The 13,741-nt window shown below is 39.7% G+C and overlaps 2 long non-coding RNA genes across 4 annotated transcripts; both read right to left on the bottom strand.

Moving 5' to 3' along the window:
• Window positions 1-378: 378 nt before the first annotated feature.
• Window positions 379-3,023, bottom strand: LOC147502414 (uncharacterized). Of its 3 annotated transcripts, none has more exons than XR_015219992.1 (4): window positions 2,808-3,023; window positions 1,928-2,009; window positions 737-840; window positions 379-589 (listed from the first exon to the last, which is right to left on the bottom strand). It is a non-coding gene; the product is annotated as an uncharacterized LOC147502414 (long non-coding RNA). The 3 variants fall into 3 exon arrangements; XR_015219991.1 differs by having other exon boundaries at window positions 1,910-2,009; XR_015219990.1 differs by lacking the exon at window positions 2,808-3,023 and having other exon boundaries at window positions 1,910-2,039.
• Window positions 3,024-7,187: 4,164 nt separating this feature from the next.
• LOC147502415 (uncharacterized) lies at window positions 7,188-8,249 on the bottom strand. The gene is made up of 3 exons (XR_015219993.1): window positions 8,051-8,249; window positions 7,888-7,957; window positions 7,188-7,254 (listed from the first exon to the last, which is right to left on the bottom strand). It is a non-coding gene; the product is annotated as an uncharacterized LOC147502415 (long non-coding RNA).
• Window positions 8,250-13,741: the final 5,492 nt, after the last annotated feature.

Genomic DNA, 13,741 nt, shown 5'->3' on the forward strand with positions numbered 1-13,741 from the left:
GGCGTCGGTAAAGTGTTGGAAATATTTGCAACGGTTTTTTTGTTGAAACAAAATTTTCCAACGGTTATTAACCGTTGCAAAGTGACAATTACTAACGGTTAAAAAGCGTTGCAAAGCAAGCGTTGCAAACCAAATTTTCCAACGGTTAATAACCGTTGCAGAGTGACAATTAGTAACGGTCAAAAAGCGTTGCGTAGTTTGATTTGTAACGATTATTGATGATGCTTTAATTTTTTTTTTGCTTTGCAACGGTTTAAAACCGTTACTAATGTGTTGATATTGTAAAAAAAAATTTTTTTATTTTTTTTACATGATAAAGTCCCCATTGTCTTTTCATACCATTTGACAAATAAATAATAGCAAACACAAGCAAAAGACTAAAAAAAATAGAATATTCGTTAAACCATGTATGTAATATAACTTCAAAATATTTTCTAAGAATTACAAATTCATATTTACAAATAAGGGTAACATATTCAATATGATTTTCCAAGCAATCTCGAATCATTGCAAATTTGCAATACCAAGTATTGGTGATGGCTTCACTCATAATAAATCCTAGTGCGGCTCCATAAAATCCATTTAATTCCTAAAAATTCACAAAACAAATAATGAACTTAGAAATACAATAATACTAATTAAACTCATGCAATTAATTAAATATTTAAAAATCCACCTAAAGGAAGTAAGAAGTTGAACAAATGAGAAAATTAAAGGTGGAATTTTAAGCTTTTACCTTGACGAAGAGCTTGAGGTGAGCATAATCATTTGATTGGGGAGCAATTATTTTGGTATACTTCTTGCTTTTCCCTCCATCAAATTGATACTCTACACAACACACTGAACAACATATTGAATGACAACAAAATGATCTATCTAGCTATTCTAAAAAGCAATCCTTGTATTGAATTCAAATCAATCCTTCACAATTTCCTACAAACCAAAAGAGGATATAAAAAAATGAATGGCCTAACTTAGAAAAATAAATTTAGAAATCACTAGTGTGTTCAAGAACCAAAACTAGTGTATGTGGACAACTAGATGAAGCCCAATATTTGAAACTAACTTTCACCTATCAAACAAATAATATATTGAAGCTATCGAAAAAAGGGTCTTATTAAGCTACAAGGTCTTTGAAAACGGGATGGTCAATTGATATATGTACTAAACTATAGAATTTAGAATTATTAACACTGAATTGATATATGTCTCCCACAAGTTACTTCACAATCTATTGATTGTTTCATTTAATCCACAAGTTACTTCAAATCTATTGACTATTCATTTAATCCAAAGCACCTAATACACACAGGAAGAAGCACAAAACAAAACTCCAAAACTGATAACATTCAAGCAAATTATAGCGTACTAAATTTTTAAGTACAAAGTATAAACCAACAAAAGCTTATATTATTACGACACCACCCTTATTGTGACCGGGCTTGTTAGTATTACGGATATTGCATTTCAATCGCTTTTGCCGGTTTATGTTGCCACACCTGAAACAGGTTTAGAGTTATTAGTACAAGATGAAGCCATCTTGATTACAGAAAAAGATTGTACAAGTTTTTAAACCCAAGAAAGTAATCATACATTGGACAAGGCCAATCATTTGGGCCAAACAGACCGGTTATAGCACCGGTTGGGTGGCCACGACCCCAGAATCATCATCATCAGCAGCAGCAGCAGCAAAGACCACCACCACCGACCTCTTCCTCGACCCAGCCAGGCCACCAAAAGCGCCGGTGGGACGGGCACTTCCACAACGGTTACACACACCATTTTAAAAGCAAAGTTTACATTGGAGCAACTGCTACAAAACAAAACAGCGCACAAGGAGCTAAAAGGTATATTTCATATAAATTTAGATAATTGGGAAAAGCTTAAAGTGCAAGAATGAGCTGCTCACCAATGTCACATCACAGACCTTGTATTTGGACACATCCAGTCTCCATTTTGTTGCCATGCTTTCCCTGGCACATCGCCGCGGCCTCTTCCTTTTCCTCCACCTTCATTCATATCAATATCATATCAATAATCAGCTACCTTATTATTTGCTTTGTTGCCAAGACCAAATTTATTGACGGGCTTTCCATCCGGGATCTTGTAGTCTCTAAACCAAATCCCTAATGCGGTGAAAGTGCCTCGAAGGATGACAAAGTAAAACCAAATTATAGTTATACCGTTATGTTCTAGTATACTTACAACATACTTGATAAATTAAGGCAACAGATCCATTTTTATGAGAATGAAGTCAACTTTCTAGTTAGGTACTACTTTAGAACCGTGAATTCCATTGCCCTTTCATTAACTTTGCAAGGACCTTTTCCGATAACAATTGGTAAAAGCTGATTTCTAAAATGCAAGTAGCTATGATAGATCCCATTTTTAGCTATTGGAAGCAACATGCACGCAAGTACCTAAAAATTCAGTATGTGATGTGACTTTAGTGAGAATAATGCATGTGAGTACCCAAATCATATATTAAAAGCAAATGGGAAAAACCCGGGAATCTAAGCTAGAAATCATTTACCAAAACTGAAGCTACCAAACTTTTAAACTGTCTACTCCCTACTTACGCAATTGGTGTGGGATGACATGAATTCGACGGCGATTAGATGGCGAGCATTGCAGGTGATTCACCAACTCCAAGAAATGAGTTCAACCAAATTCTATATCCATATTTTGGTGACTATGTTGTTAGTGAAATGTGATTGACTTATGTACTAATTACGTTAGTAAGCAATTTGGACAAAATTTAAATGACAGCGAAAATAGCAATGTAATCAATAGGATTAAGAACTTACCCACTATTAAAGTAGCCTCTTTTCTTGTCAGAAACAAACTTGGGTCGTCTGAAACTTGACTCTCTAGTATAGTAAAAGATTATCCACTTCCCCTGCCACATTATTTCAAAAAAAAAAAAAAAAAAAAGATAAACAAATAGTAATCATCAATACTGACCCTAATAATGCCAAACAACATAATACATTTACAATCAAACTTAGGGTTTATCACACATACACCACTGCCAAAGACACACTCACACCACCGCACAAGGAGAAGAGATTCGTGAAGTTAGAGAGCAAAAACGCTTTTGGCATCTTGGGGATATACTAAAATAAGCAACTCATATACCATGACAACTTACTTGAAACGCGGGCAACCATGGCATACTCTTTTTCAGTAGTGGCAGGGATGGAGCTTCGAGAATCTGCAAATTTGAAAGGGTAAGTATGTCTAGCAAATGCAAAACGACAACCATGGCCGACTTAAAGTTAAAATCAAACTGCATTTCTATTCAAAGGACATGCTCTAAACACGATGCGTCGTTTTCACTTGTTCCACTCGCTCTGTACCATTCTTGGGCCTGAAAATTTTAGAACATTGAATGCTATCAGGCCCTAAACAAAGTTATGCTTTCCACATCCCAAGACATCAAAGGAAGATCGTTATCGATCTAATAAGTGGGTAAGAATACCTCATTCTTTGTGTCCGTGTGCTATTTCAGTAGTGCGGTTGTCTTGGAATAGTAATTTTTAACTTAACATCGCGTTGAGTTTCCATCCACAGTGCACCACGAAAGACCATCACAAGATAGTTAAAAAACATAAGAAGAGGCGATAAGATTGACTCCATATCAGAGAGAAGAGACAAAAAAATTAAGGCGAGACCGCGAGAGAATACTAGCCAAGATATGCATCTTACCTTTTTGGACTGCTTGTGTATGTAACTAGTCTGTTGCTTTGTATCAATGACCTGTTTTGCAAAGATAAGTTCATTTTTCAGATAGAGCTTCCTAAAACCAACAATTTAATCGAGTTCATTAAGCGGTCTCTGCATGCAACTGCTCATCTTGAAAACATGCCAAATACCAAATTAAAGTAGAAGTATATGAGGCAATCCATAGAATCCATAAAAGACTGAAACATTTACAACATTTTCCAAACGCAATGAGATGATAAAATTATAGAACCAGAGAGAAAAGATAATCACTTTTAGTTAATGCGGGCGTCCTTTTTCAGCGAAATAGCAAAGACAAGTTTCATTGCTACAGATTATTTTGGCTTCTTTAGAACATCTAACTATTTAAGATAGTTCAGAATATTTTCTTGCGTGTATAAATGCACATCACTTAAATGAGTACTTGCAAACAAGTTTAATGGCATTGCCCAAGGGAGAATTTATCTACTCATTTAGAGGCTTAATCCCGGATTCCCGGCACACTTCTTAGACAAAAGACATACAAAAACAAAATGTTTTAAATTTTTAATAGGTTTAACCGTTTAAAATCAATATTGAGAATGGCAAAGTGTCTCTTCTAGTCCCATCTTCTAACAAACCTCTGATCTGTCATTGTATAATGACCCAAATGCTTCAGAATTGGACTTAAAAATAAAGCATCAAGCAAATATCCTACAAAAGTTTACATCATATCTACTTTAAAATCACACACTACCACCTGCACACACTCACACATACACTACACTAACACCACCGCCAAAGACACTCACAAAATTTTCCAAGCGGTTTATCGTAAATCGTCGACTAAGTGGAACAAATCGGCTGATTTTTCAATCTCGCTCGGACCTCTAACTTTTACCACATTGGATCGGTGTAATAACTTATAGCGCTTTTATCGCCCCATTAAGCGGGCGCTTAAACTGCATAGGCTCACACACATACACAATATGGTGTATCACACTCTAACAAATAGAAAGTCATATACATCAAGGAGGGAGGTCCGAGTTCTTCAAACTTGGCCCTAGTAAGGGTGGTCTCAATGTGTTTAGGTCCATCGGCAGTTGCCGTGATGAAAGGTAAACTAGCAAAGATCACCACAAGAAAAGGAAAATAAATAGCAAATTAGACGGATGCAATAACGAACAAGAAACACACAGAAACAACATAAAACAAAAGGACAATAAACAAACCCGATATTAGCTTGCGTCAAAGATGACAACTCCATCTTGGCTTTCTCGGTTGTCTCGATGAGGCGTTGAAGAGTTTGCTTGTCCTTCAAAAGATCAATACCTTCATCCCTTTTGAAGATCAAAGCAAGCCAATCAACAACTCTCTATTCATATTAAAGACATAGATATTAGTTCTTGGAGGATCACAAGTTACATTATTAAAATTAAGATCCGAAAGAGTAAACAGATCTTTGAACAAACCTTGTCAAAGTCATCTCCACCAAGATGTGTATCTCCAAATGTAGATAACACCTCAAATACTCCATAACCAACCTCAAGGACTGCAATAAAAGCAGGCAAGTATTTAAGTAAGAATTTCAAAATGGAAACCCAACAATCATGCCATCACCGGTGACCTTTACACCGATTTTTTCAGGCCCACTTTAATTGGGCGCGTCAACTAAACCAAAATGCTTAGTTTTAACAACTTGTTGAGAGAGATTCTTTCTCTATGTACAACACTAAGTCCAAAATTACTCGGGCCCAATCGGGGAAGAAGCTTATTGGTTGAAATCCATAATATGATAAGTTAACTTTTCTAGAAATCGGTAGACAACTTTACTATCTATTTTTTGCCTTCAGGATTTGCATTTCACAGTTATTCCCAATATATGCTAATGGACTTCACAAGGAACAATCACAAGGATCAGTTTTCAAGAGACATTATGGAACATAAAATAAGTTTTCAGTTAACACTTGACAATACACGAAACATCAAAGGTACCACCTCAAGGTTGAATACAAGAATGGTTTCATTGTTTTTTCTTCTCAAAGCCATAAGCCAAAGAAGTAGCGATGAGGCTCATTGATAATAATGAGAACTTCAAGCCCACGCAATCGACCTCCTTGGGAATCTTTGTTAATCTCCTGCTGTTGTGGGTTTTAAAGTCTCTTAACTTCTTTGAGGAGCTCCTTTGCTGCCAAGTACCGCTTTCGAAATTAATAATGAAAGGCGGCAGATTTTATTTAGATGCAAAGCTGATCCAATGCCCACCACATGTTCAAAGATTTACCATCTACCTCCAATTGCGATACAGTTTATGAGAATTAGAGGAACGTAAAAGGAACCGACCGAACAAGTTTACTTTTTGAACTTAGAACTAGCGATTCTTTTGGCTATCCACAAAACTTATCGTTGATAAGTACATAAAATTACTCCGAGCTAAGAGGAATACTAAACCGACAAATAGGCTTGATAAAACCACATATTACAAAAGCAGAAAAAGAAAAACAAAATAGAAGCTAAGTTTCCCGGTTCACAAGTATAACCCATCTAAGTACAAATCTTGAAAGAAGTGTGTTAAGTGTCTAAGTTCCACAACTACTTATTAGACATTCATCATTTTGTGAAGGAAATCACATGGTCACGTGAGTGTCTCAAGGTGAGATATTAAAAAAGAAGAAAACTCTTCAATTTTCATGTTTGCCACAAGTCATTTCCCTTTACACTATCTCTAGACTTGTACTTATCATATAGATCTTGTGCAAACCCTAGTAGCTTAATTTAAGAAAAAACAAACGTCCTAGTTAGAAATTAAAGCCGCATTGAGATTATGAAATGAAGTATTTAGTGACAAAACTAGTACATGAATGACAAAATTAGAAATCGAAAGCAATGCTTTATGGCCCCAAGACTTGATTCAAAAACTTAACTTCAGATTTTTGCAACAAATTCTCTCCATCTCTCTCTTTTGGAAGTCTTGACCATGGCGGTAAATCGACTTTATAAGCTTCAAAATCAGGATATTTAGAAACTAAACTGTGCTTCAATGGATGGGTTGCGATTACAAAGCCTATAATTATAGAGTAAATCGTGCAACTTTATAGAGTAAATAAAGTGAGATCCAATCAAATAAGCAAATAATTATAGAGTAAAGGGGTGTAAGCAAAACAATACAAGGGACCGGTAGCCATCAACTAGTAAAGGAAAGATATGACACTGAACTGCTCTAAGGAAATCTCAAGTGGTTCATGATCAATATGTAGATAGAGTATACAATGGAATCTAAGAGCCGCGAATTTCAACATTTTAGCTATGCCCGTCAAATGACCTCTAGATTGAAATAAGCTCTGAGAGACTAATACCTTGATTGGTGTTCATGTTAGTACTTCGAGTAGCACGGGATAAAGAGCCCCTAGATAGATATGCAGCCATCTCCTCCTTTGTTCTAACTTCGTTTCTCTTATTTGTATTTCATTTTCGACAGTGCATTTTGCCTTGTTTGCAGAGACTTCAAGCAAATCGAATACTTCTTTAAAAATATTTAGCACAACACAGTCTCTACATTCCAACATTTAAATATAAATAGAGCATTTCCCAGCAAATATTATGACCCTTTCAATGCTAATATTTATTAATACTTCAAACCACTAATCAAATAAACCATGCCTAATGTCAAAAACTACTTCATTTTCACCAACACATTCACCATTTCCAACATTTAATCCTTTTATATGACTTATTTCAAATTATATACTTAAACCATTTCAATTCTCATACTATTGAGCCTTCACACCAATAATCAAATAAACCATAACTAAATCCACAATTGAAAAATGCCATCAAATATAACAAAATACTCATTTTTCCACCAACTTGGACCAACACATTCACTATTTCCAACATTCCCAAATCAGATATTTACACCCTTCTAATTCTACACACAAATAATGAACTAAAACTGCCGTCAAACATCATAACCTTCATTGTTCATACTTTTCCCCAATTTCCAAAGATATATCAATGTCAATTTATATTTCATCATACAATTTTTAACTCTTACATTATAAAACAATACCAAAACCCTAACTACAACATATCATAAACATACCACAAATTACACCAACCCATTCACTATTCCATAAAATCCAACAAATATCAATACAAAAATCATAAAAAAATCAAACGTTATACCTTCGAACAACAGTAGCAAGTGTTTTGATATAACCATCAATAATATCATTCAATCCAGCTACTCTTCGTTCTATTAAAAAAATTGATTATTAAAATCGATTGAACAAGAAGAAGAAGAAGAAGAAGAAGAAGAAGAAAGAGATGAAGCTACGATTTAAATTACCTCATTGAGATTTCTCAGTAGCGAAATCACGAATTAGGGTACCAATCTTATAATACTTCTTTAAAATCAAAATCCCAAACCGAACCTAAAACCGAAATCAAAGCTTTGAACTTTATTTGGTTTTTTCTGTAATGGGGGGATTGAGAGAAGAGAAGGGAGTGGAAGACAGTGGGTAGCGGCAGTGAGAGGTAGAGGAGAGAGAGGTTATGTTTTATGTTTTTATGTTTCGATTTAAATAACTAAGCGATTTTATTTCGGTTTCTGTTTTAGCCAAAATTTCAAGTTTCTAACACTTAACCAACGGTTTGCTATAATTTGAAAGCGTTAGAAATTAATTCTTGAAATTCCTCCGAATTAAACCAACACTTATCAACATTCGCAACGCTTATATAGTGTAGGCAACTTACCAACGGTAAAAAAGTGTTGCAAAACAAAAAAGGTGCGTGTTGCAAATAGCGTGTTATGGTGTAGTGAACAACGAGGCGGAGTACGAGGCATTAATTATGGGACTCATAATGGCACTATAACTCGGTGTACAGGAACTTCAGGTCTTTAGTGACTCGCAACTGGTTGTTTGCCAGATTGCTAAAGAGTACACTACCCACGAAGGTAACCTTTCTAAATACCTTAAAGTTGTTAATCAGTTACTTCCGTCTTTCAAGAAGGCCCCCATACATCACTTTTTGCGTGACGAGAACCGTCACGCAGACAGTTTAGTTTACTTGGCCACACAAACACTGAGCTACACTCTGAGACAACTACTCATCGAAGTAGTTGACCGACCTGCCTACCAAGTAGAGCACGTCTTAGAAGTCAGCGACCTATGTCCACTTTCTGAGGATCAGATGAGTCAGACATGGATGCAGCCCATAATAGAGTACATTCAGAATGGCACACTCCCAACAGAACAGAGCAAAGCCAGGCCGATACCATATCAAGCACGTCGCTATTGTGTTATGAATAACAAGTTGTTTCGAAAATCTGCTGGAGGACCTCACTTGAGGTGCATAAGTCCAACTCAAGGTCAATTAATTTTTGCTGAGATTCATGAAGGAGAATGCGGCAATCATGCTGGAGGTCGTTCTTTGGCCCACAAAGCGATCTCTTAAGGATACTTTTGGCCTCGCATGCAGATAGATGCCAAAACATATGTTCTAAAATGCATCAAATGCCAAACCTTTGGCCACAACATCATCCAACCGGCTCGCGAGTTGATCAGCATTGCAAGTCCCTGGCCATTCCACATGTGGGGCATGGACATCATAGGACCATTCATCCCACGGAAAAACACCGGGTTCCGCTTCATTTTAGCTGCAACCGATTACTTCACTAAGTGGATCGAAGCAGTTCCTTTGACACATATCAAGGAGTCACATGTTAGGAACTTCATTTGAACTCACATTATCACCAGATTTGGTCTGCCACACACCCTGGTGATGGACAATGGTTCCCAGTTCAAAGGCAAAACGGTCAAAGATTTTTTGGCCAAGTGGAAAGCGGTTTATGCATTCTCCACTCCCGCGATGCGCTCAAAGCAATGGTCAAGCGAGAGAGGCCGGCAATAAGGCCATATTAGAAAACTTAAAGAAAAGATTGAAAAGAACAAGAGCCAATGGCCAAAACCAGCTAGAGAACATACGTGGGCTCATCGTGATCCAACTGGCTTCGCTCGGCATAGGCGAATCACCATTCTCCTTATGTTATGGCACAGAAGCTGTTATTCCCACCGAACTGACAATCAAAACTACTAGATCCGAGCTTGTCGAGTCAGGACACAATGACTCAGTCCTAGCCCGAAAGGTCGATTTGCTGGAAGAACGCCGCAACCTGGCAGCTATCAGAGTGGCATCGTATCAACAGATTCTAAAGAGGTCCTACAACAAACGAGTACACCCTAGATCCTTTCAACCTAGTGATCTAGTTCTGAAAAAGACACAGGATGACTCCAAACTAGCAGCAACATGGGAAGGACCATACATAGTGGACCGATTTGTTGGCAATGGGGCTTACTGGATCAAGACGCAAGAAGGGAAACCACTACCACGACCCTGGAACACTTACTTGTTAAAGAGATTTTATCAATAAAGATTCAGTCTTGTACACAGTCATGTTTTTTCTTTGTCAATTATATTTGTATTATTAACCACTCTATTCAAATACTTCTACGATCAACACCGTGAGAACGCTTTTCGGTGAAGCGATGCATACCGGGCTACAAACGCTCTCGGCCGAAAGCAACACGCGAGAGGCTAAAATATGCTCTATGCGGCGAGCGGCCTCGGGGAGCTTACGGGCTCATAGCCTCTCCAAATCTACAAACGCTCTCGGAAAATAATACGCCGGAGGCTAAATCGCTCTTCATGAAAGCGAGAATGCTCTCGGGGAGCTTCTGTGCTCATAGCCTCTCCAACGCTAAGTTAAGGACCTATACTTTTAGGATCAACTCCGTGAGAATGTTCTCAATGAGTAGTACGCCCTCAGGGGCTACAAACGCTCTCAGCGAACAACATGCTTTCAGCGGCTAAATACTCTCTTCGCGAGCAGAACGCTCTCAGGAACTTACAAGCTCATAGCCTCTCTAAATCTCGCTAAGTTGACGACCTATACTTCTAGGATCAACTCCATGAGAATGCTCTCAGTGAGCAGTATGCCCTCAGGGGCTATATGCACTCTCAATAAGCAACACGCCTTCAGAGGCTAAATACGCTCTTCGCGAGTAGAACGTTCTAGGAGCTTACAGGCTCATAGCCTCTCCAAACCTCGCCAACTTGAGCACCTATACTTCTAGGGTCAACTCCGTGAGAACGCTCTTAGGAGCTTACAGGCTCATGACCTCCCTAATTCTCGCTAGTCGGGGACCAATGTCTCTAAGATCAGCTTAGAGAGATCGCTTTCTTAAGCAATACTTCACAAGCATAATGCTTTCTTAAACTAAATTTCAGATTCCATAGCCACTATATACCACAAGCGTCATAAACAGAACAATAACTACAAGCAGTCAAGCAAAAGATGGCATTACATATACATTCACCAATCGAACTGCCCGGCCAATGCCAGGAAGCCAGTTCCAATCCACCGATGTGCTGGGTCTACCCAGAAAATCCAGATCGGTTCTTTGAACAATGGGAGCAAAATTAACGAACTGCCACTTTCGTGGAAACCAGTTCTCGGTATCAACTAAGGCGAACTGCTCAAGTAAGCCTGAAAACATAGCTCTATTGTTTAACTCTCATAGAGAGGAGAACAGACAAAGCAATCATCCAACTTAAACACTTTTCAAAAACAAGACGAGAAATCACCATCAAGGAGCAGCCACAACATGTTTATCCTTTGGGGCAGCACTGGTCGACGGAGTGTACCTTGCAGATCTCAGCACAACGCACATACCCGTACCCTGGTCCCTATGTGCTTTCTTCAACTAGAAGTATTTCTCATCCAATTCGGCATATTGGATACAGGCCGTGGTATACGCATCTTGCGCTTTGCGTGCGACCCCCTGACATTGCTTGACATACTCGGTGACTTTCGCTAACTTCCCTTGCAGATCAGTCATCGCTGCAACAAGCTTAGCGTTCTCATCAGCAGCCACAAGGTACTTATTTGTCATCACGTCCAGCTTCGTCTTGTCAACTCCCCACGCGGCTTCGCGGACATCCATTTCGACTTCGGGGAGTTGACATCGATATCGGCGTCTTGCCCCGGCGTTCTTCAACTTATGCGTACCCGTCGAAACTACAAGTACAAAATCAAGGTCACGATCCCTTACGAAACAGAGCGACAAGCCTAACAAATAAACACTGACCAAACAAGTAGCCATGTCCATGGTTCCCAACATCGTGTCCATATCTTCATCATCAACCTCAGCTTTGTGGCCGTCTAACATGATACCCTTCAGAAGACTGGTCGCTATGGGCGCCGAGTGGAAGCTGCAGTCAGAGCGTTTCACAACACGCTTCTTCCCCGTCCTCCCCATATAGTAGAATTCGCTCCCCACATCCCCGATACAAGGAGGCGAACTCTCACCAGCGACGTGGCGACCTTGCCCCTGGTCGCTAGCTCCCTCAGCAGTCTGATTGGTGTCATCAACTTGCCAAGGCGACCTGAAGACAATGCCACCCGTCGAGAGACCTAAACTCCTGGGTCGCTTGTTACTCTTGACCCCTGGAGCTATAACCTTTCTTTTGCCACGATCTCCATGCACATGCGGGTGGAACTCCATTTCCTCCATTATCAGAGGGGAGGTCTCTCTCAAACACCCCTCCCCCCTAACATATTTGCAACACCTGGCCATAAGGAAACCTACGCAGAACGCAGGTTAAACAAACAAGCCACATGTTTCTTTTCAAAAAGAGAGAGAGACAGCCAAATAGAGAAGCCAAACGTACATGAGTAAACTGACAAAGCAAACGACGCACCACAGTTGCGAGAAAAGAAGTTGCAGCACGAAGAAGAGCAAAGGAAGAGCAAATGCCTTTGCTCTTCCAAGAACACTCCTACTTATGGTGAAGTAATGTATCTTCCCAAGACAGGTCATGATGGCATCGAGACGCCAAAACGGCAGGCCACCTGGCAGCCATCATTTCATGTCTCCCAACCGCCCATATTCCTACACGTGCCACGCACGTACTGTAGCTCAAGCAGTTCCAGGGTATAGAACGCCCCTTGCATCCTCAAGATATGTGCGACCTACAACGTTTAAATCAGATAACAAGCACGACGGATCAGCAAAGTCACAGGTCGTCGAGACCATACCCTCAGTACGACAAGTCGCAGCAGCATACACACGCTTACAGAATGCAAACACACATATCATACACAATCCTACTTGAATAAAGCAAAGCAACATATTTCCCATTCACGAAAAGGAACGAACTGACGACCTCAGTGAAGCCTCAGTTCACAGACTAACCGAGCCGCTGAGGATACTCAGGAAATCCAGCTCAGTTAGCCACTATTCATTGTTATCACAAACATAAAGAACGTCGAACTGCCCAGGTTACCCCAGGAAACCAGCTCTATTGTTTCAGGCCTAAGGCCGCATACAAACACATTTTTTTACGACCACTTTTAAACAAAATGGTCAAAACTTTCACTAACAAGAACATCCAAAACTTGCGATGAGCCCGAGTCACCAGAGGTCATTCCAGCTGCATTAATCACGGTCGTATCCAGTTCGTGTAATACTGGAGGCTGTTCAATCACCACATCAGTAGACGAAGGAGGCACAACTGCAGGAACAGTACTCGCATCTCCGAGTGGCTCACCCCCATGACCGACCAGGTCTTGCGTTCTTGCTCCTCTTGAAGATCAAAATATTTCTTCTCCAGCTCCTCTATCTCAGCACGGATGGCAAGGTAAGCGTCCTTCGCCTGCAGAGGGGTAGTTTTACACTTTTCAGCAGAAGCATTTGCGGTCGCTACCTTCTTCTTCAGGTCGCCCACCTCATGCCTCAACCCGACCGCCTCATTGACAGCTGACGTCTTCTCCAATGACGGCGTTACCAGTTCCGTCTTCAAAGAATCCAGTTCTTTCTTCTCAGACTGCTGCACATCTCGAAGAGTCGAGAGCTCGTCCCTCAGCGACTCGACCTCCATATTCTCTCATTTCTGAAGCGGCCGTCTTCAACCGGTACCAAAGAATCGGTTGCAACAACTTCGCCGCGGTATATCATGTTAACATCAAACAACAACA

This window comes from Coptis chinensis, chromosome 4, assembly GCF_015680905.1.
Source record: "Coptis chinensis isolate HL-2020 chromosome 4, ASM1568090v1, whole genome shotgun sequence".
Taxonomy (NCBI): Eukaryota; Viridiplantae; Streptophyta; class Magnoliopsida; order Ranunculales; family Ranunculaceae; genus Coptis; species Coptis chinensis.